An 18604-nucleotide genomic window follows, 5' to 3' on the forward strand; every position below is an offset into this window, starting at 1 on the left:
TTGCCCTCCCCAATATTTCACCCACGTGTCTAACCTTTACATATTAAGTTAACAAACTGTTTTGTTAAGGGGCGCCACAATCAAATCCACTGACTACCCATATGTACTGTGTGTCAGGGTGGAGTCACCCCCCCCCCCCCCCCCCCCGGCCACACACCACACACACACACACATTTCATCCCATGCCAAGGAGTTTGGAGACTGGAAACAGGATGGGTAATGGCGGTTACAGCTCCCATAGCCCACCGCGGGGACGAAACCGGTCTATTCGCCGCGCGGGCGGCCCGGACTGCCCATGTCCATGGGAGCGATGGGGAGCTGCGCATGTGCAGAAAGATCCCACCTCCTGACCATTCAGCTGAGGTGTTGACCAATGGGAATAGTTGGAGGACCGGAAGGTCTCTGGTTCTGAAGGAAAAGGAAGTGATTCCAGTGTGCAGATTCTGGAAAGGTTGGGCCAGGTCTCTCAGTAAGTTCACGGATTGTGTGAAAATTGGTGGTGGTAAATAGTGAGTAGGCTAGCCTTTGGTTACAGGAGGATAATAATAATCTATTATTGACAAAAGTAACCCTGCAGCGTCCATCCAATCCAGAAAGTTCCAGATCATGATCAATCACAACCCCGTATATTTTAACCAACTGGAACAATCCGATACATCAAACACAATTTTAGTCCTGTTACATATTTCCGATAGGCTAGCAGCCTGCATGAAGATTTTCATCTCTCTGTGATGAGTGAGCAGTGAGCAGGGATCTGTCAATCAGCCTGAATCAGCACCTTCTGGAGAATTGGGAGGGTGAATATTAGATACAGCAGAGTGAGAGTGGAGGGTGTGTGTGTGGGATGTAGATTTACAGATTTGGGGAAATGAGAGAGGACCATCGAAACCAGAAAAGTTCTGAATTCCGATCCTGTACTGACAGTGATGTCTTTTGTAAACTCCTTTTACAGGATATCAGAAGAGGAAGAATTACAGACAGAAATCTCAAACCAAACCTCACGTCTCGATTTGACTGATTCACTCAATTCACCGGGACTTGAATATCTTCGGCCTTTGAATTGAGAAGGAAAAAGATTTGTCTATTCTTTCTGCTTCAGATGGATTTAACCATCAGTGTGATTGGAAAATCATCGAGACACGCATACCTGAGGGAGAGTGTTCCAGAGTACTGACTGAAAAGAGCGTTAACCAGTTACACAGCCTGAAAAAAACAGCGGGGAGTGACCATACCCGAGTTCGGTGGGAGCCTTCAACTGATCGTCCAACCTGGAGAGACACAAGGACACCAGCACCATGGAGAAACCTTGGAAATGTGGGAACTGTGGGAAGGGATTCAGATTCCCATCAGCACTGGAAACTCATCGACGCATTCACACTGGGGAGAGGCCGTTCACCTGCTCTCAGTGTGAGAAGGGATTTGCTAAGTTATCTAACCTGAAGAAGCACCAGCCAGTCCACGTCGGGGAGAGGCCATTCACCTGCTCCACGTGTGGGAAGGGGTTCAGTACTTCTTCCAGACTGCTGACACACCAACTAGTTCACACTAGGGAGAGACCGTTCAGCTGCTCTCACTGCACAAAGATGTTTCGAATCTCATCCCATCTGCTGACACACCAGCTCCTGCACACCGGAGAGAGGCCGTTCACCTGCTCTCAGTGTGGAAAGGGATTCACTCAAATAAGCAACCTACAGGCACACCAGCGAGTTCACACTGGGGAGCGGCCGTTCACCTGCTCTGACTGTGGGAAGGGATTCACTCGGTTATCCCACCTGCAGAGACACCAGCGAGTTCACACTGGGGAGAGGCCATTCACCTGCTCTGACTGTGGGACAGAATTCACTCGGTTATCCCACCTACAGACACACCAGCGAATTCACACTGGGGAGAGGCCGTTCATTTGCTCTGACTGTGGAAAGAGATTCACTCAGCTACCCAATCTGCAGGCACACCAGCGAATTCACACTGGGGAGAGGCCATTCACCTGCTCTGAATGTGGGAAGGGATTCACTCTCTTAGCCACGTTGCAGGCACACCAGCGAGTTCACACAGGGGAGAGGCCATTCACCTGCACCGTGTGTGAGAAGGGATTCACTCGGTCAACACTTCTGCTGAGACACCAGCAAGTTCACGAGTGAAGAGAGGGGTTGGATTATGCTGTTATTACTGCTGTTAATCACATCCAGGACTGAACCATGTTCATTCTGACACTTGGTGAAGTGGGAGGGTCGGAGAGTTTCTTTCTGCTGGATTGGCCGATCTCACAACTTTGCTTCCAGTGGGTTGATGCTCTTTGAGCCTGGGAGAGCGCATTTCCACTGAATTGATCCACAAAAATTGATGAAGGACATTTATTTTATCCTGAATAATAATAGTGTTTTCCCCCCATTACAGGTAGATCTAAAATAAATACAGAAAGAACTGGAAAAACGCAGCAGGTCTGGCAGCATCTGTGAGAGAGAAACAGAGTTAACGTTTCACGTCCAATGTAACTCTACTTCAGAACTAAAGAGAGGGAGAAATGTGATGGGTTTGATGCTGGTGAGAAAGGGGGAGGGTCAGGGAGAACAAAAGGGAAAGTCAGGGATTGGTGAGATTAAATGACAAAAATGTCCTGGAATGACTTCCAGTGGAGGCCATGAATTTATCGGCTGCACACAAGGTGGCTGCATCTTGGAAGCTTGGATTTCTGGCCCTTTCTGCCCAGTTAATGGCGACTTAGTTTGTATAAAGTGCAGAATAAGTGGAGGGAAGTGGTTTCTCCTCCAAAGTGGAATATCAGCAGGTTACAACACCCGGCAAAAGTTGAGTAAAGCCTTGGCTTGAGATGGAGGATCTGTGTGGTGCAGCAACTGAGAGTATGGTGGAGTTGGAGGATGTTTCGGCAGCATCGGAAAGAGATGCAAGAGAACTGGTCCAGGGTGATTGAGGAAGCAGTAGCCCCTCTTCGTGGGACTTTGGAGTGGGTTGTGGAGCGCCTGGAGTCAGAAGGTGCAATGATCCGAGAGGTGGAAAGGATGGTGTTGGATCACAGTGATCAGATTGTGTTGCTGGAGGCAGAGATAGTGATGCTGGGAGAGGCCTGCAAGGTGCTGAGGGCGAAGGTGGACGACCAGGAGAATCAGTCCAGGCGACAGAATCTGTGAATTGTAGGTCTGAGGAAGGGGTGGAGGGAACGAGTGCCACGGGCTATGTATTGAAAATGTTCACGAAGCTGGTTGAGAAGGGGGTCTGCGATAAGGCCCCGGAGGTGGATCGGGCTTCCCAATCATTACAACGGAGGCTGAGAGCTGGTGAGCCACCGTGGGCAGTGATCGGCCGGATGCACAAGTTCCAGGAGAAGGAGAGGATTCTGAGGTTGGTGAAGTCAATGTGAGACTGTAGCTGGGAGGGGAATCTGATCCGGATCTACCAGGACATTGGGGCTGACCTGGCCAAATGGCAGGCGGGTTTTAACAGAGCTCAGGTGGCGCTCTTTTGACCAAGCTCCGGTTTGGGGTGTTGTACCCGGACAAACTCTGGGTGACTTTCGCAAGGGCAAACGGCATTATTTTATGATGCCAGAGGAAGCGGATGACTTTGTCAAGGAGCTTGGGTTGGGGGAGGACTAATGGTGGGATAGTTCTGTCTCGACGTGTATATACAAGTTTTGTAAATGTTATGTTGTTTCTTGCATGTTATGACTCAAGCTCGTATGGGTGGGTTCTTCCCGGAGGTTGAGGACAGATGTGAGAGGTGCAGGAGGGGGCCTGTCAATCATGTTCACATGTTTTGGGTGTGCCCGAAGTTGGGGGATTCTGGCCATTGATTTCCGAGACCCTGCCGGAAGTGTGGGGGTGACGATGGAGCCGTGCTCTTTGGTGGGGCTTTCTGGTGTTTCAGATCTGCCAGAGCTGCTGGAGGGGAAGTGGGTCTTCACCACTCTGATTGCCCGGTGGCGAATCTCACTGGGTTGGAGGTCGGTCGCCCCACCGAAGGTATTCGCATGGTTGGGGGATTTGGCGGAATTTCTACAGTTGGAGAAGACTAAGTACGTTCTCCGAGGGTAAAGAGGGTTCTACGTAAGATGGAGGGTCTTTCTGTCTCTATTTGAGGATCTGTTTGTCGCCGGGGTTGGGGGGGGGGCAGCAGTTGGGAAAGGAATGTTGGGGTAGTTTAGGGAAGAAAAGGGGGAAAATGACAAACTGTTTGAAAGCCAATGGTATTCGGTTGTTGTTTGTATAATTGATTGTGTTTGGAATAAAATACATATATTAAAAACGCGAACTAAAAGTCGAATGATCTTGTCCATTGTTGGTAGAAAAAACCCATCTGGTTTACTAATTCCCTTTAGGGAAGGAATCTGCCTCCTTACCTGGTCTAGACTACGTGTGACTCCAGATCCACAGCAATGTGGTTGACTCTGAAATGGCCCAGCACAAAGCTGTAAGAATCCGCAAGGATGTTTATTCCATAGAATGGAATTCTACAGTCCCAGAAGGGGACCATTCGGCCCATCGAGTCTGCACCAACCGTACCCAGAGCAGCTACCTCAGTCTATTCCCCCGCCATATCCCCATAAACCCACTTAACCTGTATATCTTTGAACTGTGAGAGGACTCCAGAGCGATGGAGGAAACCCATGCAAACACGGGGAGAATGTGCAAACTCCACACAGACAGTCACCCAAGGCTGGAATTGAATCCAGGTCCCTGGCACTGCGAGGCAGGAATGGTATTATGAATGAAACCGGACTATTTGCATGCCAGACATCAAAAGCAGCAATCAATAGACAGAGCTAAATGATCCAACAACCAATCGATCAGATTTGAGCTCTGCAGTCCTGCAAGTAACTTTGAGCCACACAAATGCCAGGCAATGACCACCTCCCTCATGAGAGAATCTAACCACCTCCCCATGACATTCAATGGCATTACCATTGCTAAATACCCCACTATCAACATCTTGGGGGTTACCATTGACCAGAAACTGAACTGGACTAGCCATATAAATACTGTGGCTACAAGAGTGGGTCAGAGGCTGGGAATCCTGCTGTGAGTCACTCACCTCCTCATTCCTGAAAGCCTGTCCATTATCTCGAGTTCAGGAGTGTGATGGATCACTCTCCAGTTACCTGGCTGAGTGCATCTCCAAAATTAAATAAGGTCGGCACCTTCCAAGACAATGCAGCTTGTTTCACTGGCACCCACCCACAAACATTCACTCCCTCCACCACCCAAGGCACAGGAGCAGAAGTGTGTGTACCATCTAGAAGATGCACAGCAGGAACTCACCAAGGCTCCTCAGGCAGTACCTTCCAAACCCATGACCACTACCATATAGGACAAGGACAGCAGACACATGGGAACAGTTCCTCTCCAAGCCACACACCATCCTGATCTGCAAATATATTGCTGTTCCTTCAGTCGCTAATAGCACAGTGGATATACCAACATCACATGGACTGCAGTGGTTCAAGAAGGCAGCTCACCACTACCTTCTCTAAGGAAACTAGGGATGTTCAATAAATGCTGGGTCTAGCCAGCAAGGCCCACATCCTGTAACTATATGTATTTTTTAATTTAAAAATTCAGTTGGGCCAATAATGGACTTGGGAGAAATAATACAAGTAAGAAGTGCTCACAAGTTGAACGGGGGTAAAGAGAGAGTTGGAGAATCTTTTACGTCCATGTTTCATCTACTCCTTGAAACATCTGTCCCACTGTACCAGTAACCAAGAACTCACAGCGCTCCTTCAGGAGACGAAAAGATCGAGTAGATGTTACCCCAGGTGGAGCCAGAACAGTACTGGAAAATAACGGAGTGAAATTGAGTGAGGGGTCAGAGAGAGAGTTCTCCTCTCCCTCAAGGTGTGGAGTGTAAGAATCCTGGGGGACTCCCTGCTTCGGGTTTTCTTGCTAATTAGTGAACATTAAATTAAATTCTATGACTGGCTGTGGATTTATTTTGAATTTGATTGTTCCACTCCTGTTTTTATTCCTGTTGAGATTACGCTCTGGGTAAGGATGGTTGACAGGTGACAGGATGGGAAATTGTGGTTTGGGTCTTCGCTGACCAAATGTTTTATTGATCCGAAAGGTGTAAAAGGGACCAAACTCCAGCAGAAATCGAACAGAGCTGAGAACAGACAACTTGCTGTGTGGGAACAGGGAGATAAACAGATCCCAGAGGACAGAGAAAACAAGAATGCCTGGAATCCTAGACAACACCCTGAGTGTCAAGGCCATCATGTTTTCACTGCTTGACATGGGAATGCTGACTCCCTGTACTGGGGACGGAGCGTGGGGAAGACAATTGTTTGCGAGTTTGATGTGGCTTGAGCGGGTACAGATGGTTCAATGGCAGGTTTTGTAATTGGTCCGTTCAAATGTTAGCTCAGCAATGATTGGGTTAAATCAGTCTCCACAGACTTTGTGATGTAATAAAGTATAAGAAGGGATTCCCCGAGCACAGAGATTTGTTGAGGTTTTACATATTCCACTGACTGGGACCATGGCATCTGGGGCAGAGCAGGGAGCATTTACCTGGAGATGGTGCTTCTACCCAGAGTATAATGGTAATGCTGCTGCACTTTGATACAACTGCTCAGACATTAGCATGTGTCAGCTACTGAATAAAATCTAACCGCTGTCCCCAATAAGGGTTATCACTGTGAATCATTCCCGAATTTGGGAAAGAGGGATAAAGGCTGTATTGACTCCCGGAAGCCCATTGTCTAACATCGCTGTGTCAAAAATAAAATCTCATCTGTCCCTCTGGCTCCTTTGTCAATTACCTTGGAGGGACTCACTTTCTGTTAAAAGAGTCTGTCAGGGACGGCATGGTGATGCAGTGGTTAGCACTGCTGCCTCATGGCGCTGAGGACCCGGATTCGATCTCAGCCCCAGGTCACTGTCTTTGTGGAGTTTGCACATTCTCCCAGTGTCTGCATGGGTCTCACCCCCACAACCCAAAGATGTGCAGGGGAGGTGGATTGGCTCTGCTAAATTGCCCCTTAATTGGATAAAACATAATTCGATACTCTAAATTTATTTTTAATAAGAGCCTGTCAACCCCTCTCACCCACTTTCCCAAAAGTGCATCAATCTAATCATGAAAAGTCTCAAAAATCAACATTTTTATAACAAATGTTAATTAATGAAACAAACAAGGTGAGAAAGACAAAATGACTTGAGGATCAAAGACAACCAGAGTAAAGAATGTTCACAATGTTCAGGATCCAAATTGTTTCTCTTTGGTTCCTCTGTACCCTGTTCCCGTGACTCCCTGCTTTGGACATGAGAACTGAACCCTGTGGGTCACGATACCAAAGCCCCCCTCCCCCCCCCCCCACATTGTCCCAAACCTTGTGCCCTGATTGGTAGAGCCCCATTTCCAGTCCATCCTCCAGCACCTTCCTGTCTCTCTGCTGGTGAGGTGCCCATGGTAATGTGATAGGAGGATGTATTCGATCTATAATCAATAGGGAGTGTGTGGGGAACAGTGATTTATAGTTTGAGAGGGAAAAGTATGTTCTCTGATGACTAGAATTGTCAGTTCTGGATTTCTACCCTTTACTTACAGCGATGTCCTTTGTAATCACCTTTTCCAGGCGATGAGCAGAGAGGTTTTGCAGACAGGAAACACAAACCAAACATCCCTATTCTGAGCTGTGTCATAGAGGAATCATGGAATTTACAGTGCAGAAGGAGGCCATTTGGCCCATTGAGTCTGCACCGGCTCTTTGAAAGAGCACCCTACTTAAGCCCATGCCTCTACCCTACCCCTGTTAACCAGTAACCCCAGCTAATCTTTTTTGAACACTAAGAGCAATTTATCATGACCAATCCATCTGACCTGTACATCTTTGGACTGGGAGGAAACCGGAGCACCCGGTGGAAACCCACGCAGACACGGGGAGAAAGTGCAGACTCCTCACAGAGAGTGACTCAAGCCGGGAATTGAACCTGGGACCCTGGAGCTGAGAAGCAACTGTGCTAACCACTGTGCGACCGTCCTTTTAGATTGGACACTATACTAGTCAGTAACAAAAATATGTAATTAAATTGAGTTCAGACAGAGATCTGCATGAACTGACACCACTTTGTTGACAGATTAACAGAGTAATCACTATACTTGAATCAATGTTATTCACTTTTGGAATTAAATGAATTAAGGGTCAGATTAACCATATCACCCCCAGTATCAGATAGGTCTGTTTTTTTACAGAACAGGGTTAAACCCAGTGTCCAATATTAGAGGTCTCTGTGGCTGTTGGATGCCTGGTTTCACTGTACAGCTGACAAGCCCACAGCTTCAGTGAACTCGTCTACCCAGGGTCTGTTTCTAAACCCTCATCACAGCATATTACCTGCTTAGCTATTTATATATGGTCAGACAGCGAACAAATAGCTCAACCAGAAACTATGGTTCTTCTTTCTACTGATTCCAGCTCCTACAAGGAGTGACAGCATCTCCAGCCCTCAGCTCTGTTGCTGGGCTGTCATTGACATGAGCAATGGAGAGACAGAAGTTGCCTGAGGCTCAATGGGAAGTTGAAACTTGTAGCTCTAAATCAACTGTGTAAGATTTCTGAACAGATCAGTAACTTTAAATGATAAATTCTAAACCCAGTGAACAAATTAAAGAGTCATAAGGCAAAAACTTCAGATTTTATAACTTTTACTGCAAAAAACTAGAAGCAACAGTGCCTAAACACTGTTTTTATTAGGAATGTATCTCTTAAACTATAAATAGACTTTGCCCTTTTACTTTTTTTGAAATTTTAGAGTACCCAATTTATTTTTTCCAATTAAGGGGCAATTTAGCAATACCAGTTTACCTACCCTGCACATCTTTGGGTTGTGGGGGTGAAACCCACGCAAACACGGGGAGAATGTGCAAACTCCATACGGACAGTGACCCAGAGCCGGGATCAAACCTGGGACCTCGGCGCCGTCAGGCAGCAGCACTAACCACTGTGCCACCATGCTGCCACTTTGCCCCTTTACTTTAATGGGGTAATGCCCGCATTGGACTGGAGTGAGCACAGTAAGAAGTCTTACAGCACCAGGTTAAAGTCCAACAGGTTTGTTTCGAATCACTAGCTTTCGGACAGCTCCTTCCTCAGGTGAATGAAGAGGTGGGTTCCAGAAACATACATAGACAAAGTCAATGATACAAGACGATACTTTTGAATGCGAGTCTTTGCAGGTAATTAAGTATTTACAGGTCCAGACGGAGTGACTGGAGAGAGGGATAATCACAGGTTAAAGAGGTGCGAATTGTCTCAATCCAGGACAGTTGGTAGAATTTTGCAAGCCCAGGCCAGATGGTGGGGGGGTGAATGTAATGTGACATGAATCCAAGGTCCCGGTCAAGGCCGTACTCGTGTGTGGAACTTGGCTAAAAGTTCCTGCTTGGCGATTCTGCATATACGCGCGTCCTGAAGGCTGCCTTGGAGAGGCTACTCCCACTTAATAATAATAATAATCTGCATTTTTGTCACAAGTAGGCTTACATTGACACCACAATGAGGCAGCACGGTGGTACAGTGGTTAGCACTGCCGCCTCATGGCGCCGAGGTACCAGGTTCGATCCCGGATCTGGGTCACTGTCCGTGCGGAGTTTGCAGTCTCCCCGGTTTGAGTGGGTTCGCCCCCTCAACCCAAAGATGTGCAGCCTAGGTGGATTGGCCACGCTAAATTGCCCCTGAATTGGAAAAAATGAATTGGGTACTTTAAATTTAAAAAAACCACACAGCAATGAAGTTACTGTGAAACTCCCCATGTCGCCACATTCTGGCGCCTGTTAGGGTACACTGAAGGAGAATTTAGAATGTTCAATTCACCTAACAGCACGTCTTTCAGGCATTTTAGAACGAGAGGTAATAGTCTTAGGATAAGATGGGCAGCATGGTAGCACAGTGGTTAGCACAGTTGCTTCACAGCTCCAGGGTCCCAGGTTCGATTCCGGCTTGGGTCACTGGCTGTGTGGAGTCTGTATGTTCTCCCTGTGTCTTCGTAGGCTTTGTACGGGTGGCCTGGTTTCCTCCCACAGTCCAAAGATGTGCAGGTTACGTGGATTGGGCATGTAAAAGGTAGATTGGCCATGATAAATTGCCCTTAGTGTCCAAAAAGGTTAGGTGGGTTTACTGGGTTACAGGGATGGGGTGGAGGCATGGGCTAGGGTGGGGTGCTCTTTCCAGGGGCTGGTGCAGACTCGATGGGCTGAATGCCCTCCTTCTGCACTGTAAATTCTATGATTCCACCGGGTGCTTCAGTTTCCTCCCACAAGCCCCGAAGGACATGCTGTTAGATAATTTGGACTTTCTGAATTCTCCGTGTGCCCAACAGGCGCCAAAATGTGGCGAGTTGGGCTTTTCAGAGTAACTTCATTGCAGTGTTAATGTAAGCCTACTTGTGACAATAAATATTATTTTTAAAAAGTGGTAGCAAATTCCAAAGAGTTGAGGAGAAGCTTCTTCTCCCAAAGGGCTGTGAATCTGTGCAATTCACTACCCCAGAGTGCGGTGGAGCTGGGACAGTAATTTTAGGGAGGAGTTCGACAGATTTTTAATCGGGTTGAAGGGTTATACTCGATGGGCCAAATGGCCTCATTCTGCTCCTATATCTTATGAATTTATGAAAGGGGGAGACATTGATTTCCTCCCAGATGTTGCCCAGAGGAGAATGTTTTAGTCTGAAACTTATTGTCCAACCTCCACATTGTGACATCGCAAAGGAACTCGGCCTCTAAATCAACCAATAGGAATGAGTCCGCTCTGGGGTGACGTCACTTGCCAGCGCGCAGACGCGGGAGCCCCGCCCCATCCATTGTTCCCCATCCCCCACATATCCTCGAGACAAGGTTCCCAGGCAAACGGCTGACAGTTCCGACCGTCGATGGTTTCCACAGCCCCTCACCCGGGTCTGCGCATTTCTAAGGGAAGGGGAAACTGCGCATGTGTAGGGGAGCTCACTTCTGCTGACCTTCCTGCTGAGGTGTTGACCAATAGGAAGATTGGAGGACCGGAAGGATTCTGCTCCTCCACCAATCACAGCTCCCCCATTGTCTCAATGCGGAAGCTGGACATGGTGTTTTCTGCCGAGCAAAGCTGTTGTTCCCCCAACGCTGAATGAGCTTGAGCTGCACACAGACTCTTGTCTCCAACATCTGTGAGGATAACACTTTCTTTTCTCCCTCTTTCCATTTCTTGTCTCATTCTGACCTTCAACTGGTGACTTGCAGCAACTAAAGGGAAAGGAAGTGAATCCAGGGAGGGTGCAGACTCTGCAAAGCTTGGCCCAGGTCTCTCTCTCTCTCTTAAAGACATTGACATCCTTTGCTCCCTCAGCTTGACACATTTATTTGTCTGGCTAAAATGATGATCTCTTTCCTAATGTTCACATTTAAAGGGCTAGTTTCCCCAGGAGATGGCTGACATGAAAGGGAACAGTAAACAGGACAAATCAAACCCAACCAATTACTTCCCTGTCGGAATACACTCCACCATCAGCAAAGTGATGAAAGGAGTCATTAACAGCGCTATCAAGTGGTACTTACTCAGCAAAACCTGCTCACAGACGCTCAGTTTGGGTTCCGCAGGGTCACTCAGCTCCTGACCTCATTACAGCCTTGGTTCAAACATGGTCAAAAGAGGTGAGAGTGACTGCCCTTGGTATCAAGGCAGTATGAAATGAAAATCGCTTGTCACAAGTAGGCTTCAATGAAGTTACTGTGAAAAGCCCCTAGTCGCCACATTCCAGCGCCTGTTCGGGGAGGCTGGTATGGGAATTGAATCGTGCTGCTGGCCTGCTTGGTCTGCTTTAAAAGCCAGCGATTTAGCCCAGTGTGCTGAACCAGCATTTGACCGAGTATGGCATCAAGGAGCCCCAGCTAAACTGGAGTCAATGATAATCGGGGAAAATTCTCCGCTGTTTGGAGTCATACCTGGCACAAGGGAAGATGGTTGTGGTGGTTGGAGGTCAATCATCTCAGCTCCAGGAGTTCCTCAGGGCGCACTCCTTGGCCCAGCCATCTTTCGCTGCTTCATCAATGACCTCCCTTTCATGATAAGGTGAGAAGTGGGGATGTTTGTGGATGACTGCACAATGTTTACCACCATTCGTGACTCCTCAGATAATGAAGCAGTCCATGTCCAAATGCAGCATGACCTGGACAGTATCCTGATGTGGGCTGATAAGTGGAAGTTACATTTATGCTACACGAGTGTCAGGCAATGACCATCTCCTACAAAGGAGGATCTAATCACCGCCCCTTGACATTCAGTGGCATTAGTATCGCTGAATCCTCCACAACCAACATCCTGAGGGTTATCATTGATCAGAAACTGAACTGGACTAGCCATATTAATGTGTTGGCCACCAGGGCAGGCCAAAGACTACAGCGAGTAATGCACCTCCTGACCCCCAAAGCCTGTCCACTATATACAAGGCACAAGTCAGGCGTGTAATAGGATAATCACCACTTGCCTGGTTGAGTGTAACTCCAATAACACTCAAGATGCTGCTCTACACCATCCAGAACAAAGCAGCCTGCTTGACTGCTCCCCATTCCACGAATATTCAAACACGCCACCACCGACGAACAGTGACAGCCGTGTATACCATCTACAATGTGCACTGCAGTAACTCACCAAGGTTCCTCAGACAGCACCTTCCAAACCCACAACCACTACTATCTAGAAGGCCAAGAGCAGCAGATACCTGGGAACCTCAGTACCTACAATTCAAGGACTGCAGCGGTTCAAGAAGGCAACTCATCACCACCTTCTGAAGGGCAACTAGGGATGGGCAATAAATGCTGGCCTCATCATCGATGTCCACACCCCGTAAAATAATTTTTAAAAATGTTATATCGGACAGATATATATCTAGTGTTATATGGAATGTATTAGATATATTATTGATGGTACAGTAATAAAATACATGTATTATTATTTCTAGTTCTGTAATATAGTACTGTAGCTACATTATCTATTTCCAGTCATACAGTTATTGCAGCACTGACGAAATCCTTTTGGAAACTCAAGTCAGTGCTGACTCTCTGCACAGCAATCCAGTCAGTCCCATTCCCCCTCGATATCCCTGTTCATCTGAAAGCTTATTTTCTTCATATTCTATTTTGAACTATTGATCATCTCAACTTCCACAACACTTGTGGGCAGTGATTTTCCGGTCATGACCACTCCATGATTAAATAAAATTCTTCCTCAGAATCTCCCCATCTCTAATCCGTAAATATACTTAGATGGAGAGTCTCTACTCTTGTACAGGTTGTAATGAGTTTAGATTTGTTGATCAGCATCAATCAGCACCTTCATAAGAATTGGGAGGGGAAGGAAGTGAATCCAGTCTGTATATTACACACATTTATCGTCCAGTAACAGAGACATATATCTGTCTGGCAGCCTCGGTGTCCAGGACAGAAAGCTTGGATCTGTCAATCAGCCTGATTCAGTGCCTTCAGGAGAATTGGGAGGGTGAATATTAGATACAGCAGAGTGAGAATGGAGAGAGAGTGTGTGGAATGGAGATTTAGAGCATTTGAGGGAAAGAGAGAAGAAAAAATGTTCGATAGAAACTAGAATTGTCTGTTCTGAGTTTCTGACCTGTACTGACAATGATGATTTTTGTAAAATATTTTTGCAGGAAGTTCGAACGTGAAGAGTTTGAGGCCGATATCTCAAACTAAATATCACGTCAAGAACTGACTGAGTCACTCAATTCTTGGGAACCGAATATCATCGACCTTGGAATCTAGAAGGCAAAACGTTTGTCTATTCTGTCTGATCAAGAGATTTTAAACATCAGTGTGTCTGGAAAAGCACTGAGACACACACACCCGTGTGAGACTGTTACAGAGCACTGACTGTGGAAAGAGCTTCAACCAGTGATACAGCCTGAAAAAATACTACACCATTCACATCAGGAAGAGACTGTATACGTGTTCTGTGCGTGGACGAGGCTTCAACTGATCGTCCAACGTGGTGAGACGCAAGATCACCTGGACCATGGAGAAACCATGGAAATGTGAGGATTATGGGAAGGGATTCACAGCTCCATTCGGGCCGGAAAGGCATCAACACAGTCACACTGGAGAGAAGCCATTCACCTGCTCTGACTGTGGGAAGGAATTCACTCGGTTATCCAACCTGCAGAGACACCAGACAGTCCACACCGGGGAGAGGCCGTTCACCTGCACTGTGTGTGGGAAGGGATTTACTCAGTTATCCACCTTGAAGGTGCACCAGCGAGTTCACACTGGGGAGAGGCCGTTCACCTGCTCTGACTGTGGGAAGGGATTCACTCAGTTACCCAACCTGCAGAGACACCAGACAGTCCACACTGGGGAGAGGCCATTCATCTGCAGTGTGTGTGATGAGGGATTCACTCAGTTATCCACCCTGCAGAGACACCAGAGCGCTCACACCGGGGAGAGGCCGTTCACCTGCTCTGTGTGTGATAAGGGATTTGCTCAGTTATCCAACCTGCAGACACACCGGCGAGTTCACACTGGGGAGAGGCCATTCATCTGCTCGGTGTGTGATAAGGGATTTGCTCAGTTATCCAGCCTGCTGAGCCACAATGTCATTCACACCAATGAGAGACCCTTTAAATGCTCTGACTGTGGGAGTGGGTTTAAAAGCTGTCCGGTACTGATGATCCACCAGCGCCTTCACACTGAGGAGACACCGTTCAGCTGCTCTCACTGCGCAAAGAGGTTTAGAACGTCATCCAACCTGATGAAACACGTGCGAGGTCACACCTACCAATGAAGCAGAATACCTGGAGGCCTTGTTCATTGTGGCCGGGGACTTTAACCAGGCCAACCTCAAGAGTGTACTGCCAAAATTCCACCAACACATCTCCTGTCCCAACAGGGGCCCCAACATCCTTGACCACTGCTACACAAACATCAAGGGCACCTCTCGATCCATCCCCCAACCGCACTTCGAAAAATCGGACCACAAGACGGTGCTCCTTCTCCCGGCATACAAGCAGAAACTTAAGCAGGAGAATCCGGTTAAGAAAGTCATGCAGTGCTGGTCCGAGGAAATGGAAGAGCTCCTACGTGACTACTTCGAGTCAGTGGACTGGTCCATATTCAAGAACTCAGCAGTCAACCTAAACGGGTATGCCAGCACCATCACAAACTTCATCAGTAAGTGTGTAGAAGATTGTGTGTCAAAGAAGGTAGTACGTATATTGCCCAACCAGAAACCATGGTTTAATCGGGAGATTCACTTCGTACTGAAGGCATTTAAGGCAGGCGACCCTGACCTATACAAGAAATCTAGGTACGACCTCCACAAAGACAACAGGGCGTCAAGAAACAATACCAGACTAAGCTAGAATCACAGACTAATGACATGGACTCGCGTCGGTTGTGACAAGGCTTAAACAACATAATGAGCTGTAAAGCCAAGTAGAATCTTCGGCAACAGGGCACCCCTCCCCGACAAATTCAATGCATTCTATGTTCACTTCAACAGGAAACCAACAAACCTTTGTCAACTGCTCCAGCAACCTTGGACACACCCACACTCACCATCACAGCCTGCGAAGTCAGATCGGCCTTCTTGAAAGTGAACCCTCGGTAAGCGGTGGGTCCTGACGGGATCCCTGGTCATGAACCCAGATACTGTGCAGACTGGCGGATGTGTTTCCGGACATCCTCAACCTCTCCCTACTCCGTTCCGAGATTCCCACCTGCTTCAAGAAGACCACCATCCATACCGGTGCCAAAGGAGAACCAGGCAACGACTACCATCCGGTGGCCTTGACATCGATCATTATGATGTGCTTCGAGAGGTTGGCCATGAGACACATCAACTCCAGACCCCCAGAGTGCCTTGATCCACTGCAATTCGCATACCACCGCAACCGGTCCACCGCAGACGCCACTGCCATCTCCCTGGCCCTACACTCATTCCTGGAGCATCTCGACAACAAGGACCTCTATGTCAGACTTCTAGTCATTAACTACTGCTCTGCCGTCAACTCCATAATCCCAGCCAAGCTCATATCAAAACTCCAAAACCTAGATCTTGGCTCCTCCCCCTGCAACTGGATCATCAACTTCCTGAAATGAAAGTGAAAATCGCTTATTGTCACAAGTAGGCTTCAAATGAAGTTACTGTGAAAAGCCCCTAGTCGCCACATTCCGGCACCTGTTCGGGGAGGCTGGTACGGGAATTGAACAGTGCTGCTGGCCTGCCTTTGTCTGCTTTAAAAGCCAGCTATTTAGCCCAGTGTGCTAAACCAGCCCCTGACAGGAATCAGTAAGGATAAACAACAATGCCTCCTCCTTTGTGATAGTCGTCAATAGTAGGGCTCCACAAGGCTGCGTACTTAGCTCCCTACTATACTCGCTGTACACACACCACTGTGTGGCAAAATTTGACTCCACCTCCATGTTTGTCGATGACACGGCTGCAGTGGGTCGGATCTCAAACAACAATGAGTCAGAGTACGGGAGGGAGATAGAGCATGGTGTAACAACAACAATCTCCCCAGCAATGTCAGCAAAACTAAGGAGCTAGTCATTTCCTTCAGGAAGCAAAATATCGTACACACCCCTGTTTGCCTCAATGGTGCCGAGGGGGAGATGGTTGCCAACTTCAAATTGCTAGGTGTGCAAATCACCAACAATCTGTCCTGGTCCACCAACATCAACACTACGACCAAGAAAGCACAACAGCGCCTATACTTCCTCAGGAAACTCAGGAAATTCAGCATGTCTACATTGACTCTTACCAATTATTACAGGTGCACCATAAAAAGTATCCTATCTGGCTGCAGCACAGCTTGGTATGGCAACTGCTCGGCCCAAGACCGTAAGAAACTACAGAGAGTCGTGAATACAACCCAGTCCATCACACAAACCTGCCTCCCATCCATTGACTCTGTCATGACTGATATGTTCCCAGTGCCCCGTTCTATCCCTGCAGCCCTGCAGTTTAGTTCCCTCAAATGCCGATCCAATTCCCGTTTGAAATCTTCCATTGTCTTCATTTCCACACAACACCTTCCCCTCACAGGCAGTGAGTTCCAGGTCATTACCATTCGCCACATCAAAATATTCCCCGCCCCTCCAACTCGATTTTCAAATTTGCTGATGAGATCGCCACAGTGGGTCGGATCTCAAACAATGACGAGACAGAGTACAGGAATGGTACAGAGAATCTGGTGAACTGGTGCGACGACAATAATCTCTCCCTCAATGTGAACAAAACAAAGGAGATTGTCATCGACTTCAGGAAGCGTAGTGGAGAACATGCCCCTGTCTACATCAATGGGAATGAAGTAGAAAGGGTCGAGAGCTTCAAGTTTTTAGGTGTCCAGAAAACCAACAACCTGTCCTGGTCCCCCCCATGCCGACACGAAGTTAAGAAAGCCCACCAACAACTCTACTTTCTCAGAAGACTAAGGAAATTTGGCATGTCACCAACCTCTCTCACCAACCTCTACAGATGCACCATAGAAAGCATTCTTTCTGGTTGTATCACTGCTTGGTAATGAACCTGCTCTGCCCAAGACCGCAGGAAACTACAAAAGGTCATGAATGCAGCCCAATCCGTCACGCAAACCAGCCTCCCATCCATTGACTCTGTCTACTATTCCCACTGCCTCGGAAAGGCAGCCAGCATAATTAGGAACCCCACTCACTCCAGACATACTCTCTTCCACCTTCTTCCGTTAGGAAAAAGATACAAAAGTTTGAGGTCACGTACCAACCAACTCAGGAACAGCTTTTTGCCGACTGCCATCAGTCTTTTGAATGGACCTTCCTCGTATTAAGTTGATCTTTTCTCTACACCCTAGCTATAGCTGTAACATTATATTCTGCAGTCTCTCCTTCCTTCCCTGTGTACGGTATGGATTGTCTGTAAAGCATGCAAGAAACAATACTTTTTACTGTATACCAATACATGTGACAATAAATCAAATCAAATAAACCTGTCATATTCTTGTCCACCTCTCTCAAATCTCCCCTCAACCTCCTTTGCTCCAAGGTGAACAATCCCAGCCTGACATGAACAAACAAACAGAATAGGTTAATACCTGGGATCAGACGGGAATGTTTAATTTCTGTATGAAAGATACTGGGAATATTGTCCTGGACAATAAATGATTGGAATATTTACCTTGGGTGTGGGTGAATGGAATATATCAATCTGGTATCCTCCTACGTTCTAGTGAAAGTCTGGAATGTGTAGACGGGATGAATAAGTTGATCACTTTCTCTTGGAAATATTGACATGCTTTTTAAAAAAAAATAGAGGACCCAATTATTTTTTCCCAATAAAGGGGTAATTTAGCATGGCCAATCCACCTGCCCAGCACATCCTTTGGGTTGTGGGGGTGAGACCGACGCAGACACGGGGAGAATGTGCAAACTCCTCACAGACAGTGACCTGGGGTCGGGATCGAACCCGGGTCCTCGGCGTCTTAAGGTAGCAGTGCTGACCACCGTGCCACCCAGATATATTTACACCCTGGCCCATGAACTTAATTTTAAAGAAATCCACATTTGAAAGCCCAGATACTACAAGAAATATCAGCACCATAACAGGGCAGATAAGAAAGACACACTCTCT

At 47.4% G+C, this 18604-nt stretch overlaps 2 long non-coding RNA genes across 3 annotated transcripts; both read left to right on the forward strand.

Annotated features, from left to right (window-relative positions):
• Positions 1-400: 400 nt before the first annotated feature.
• Positions 401-6752, forward strand: LOC140420016 (uncharacterized). Its single transcript, XR_011946137.1, has 2 exons — positions 401-469; positions 953-6752. It is a non-coding gene; the product is annotated as an uncharacterized lncRNA (long non-coding RNA).
• Positions 6753-10844: 4092 nt separating this feature from the next.
• Positions 10845-17962, forward strand: LOC140420017 (uncharacterized). 2 transcript variants are annotated; one of them, XR_011946138.1, is made up of 2 exons: positions 10845-12058; positions 13653-17962. It is a non-coding gene; the product is annotated as an uncharacterized lncRNA (long non-coding RNA). The 2 variants fall into 2 exon arrangements; XR_011946139.1 differs by having other exon boundaries at positions 10845-11156.
• Positions 17963-18604: the final 642 nt, after the last annotated feature.

The sequence above is a fragment of the Scyliorhinus torazame genome, chromosome 5, assembly GCF_047496885.1.
Source record: "Scyliorhinus torazame isolate Kashiwa2021f chromosome 5, sScyTor2.1, whole genome shotgun sequence".
NCBI lineage: Eukaryota > Metazoa > Chordata > Chondrichthyes > Carcharhiniformes > Scyliorhinidae > Scyliorhinus > Scyliorhinus torazame.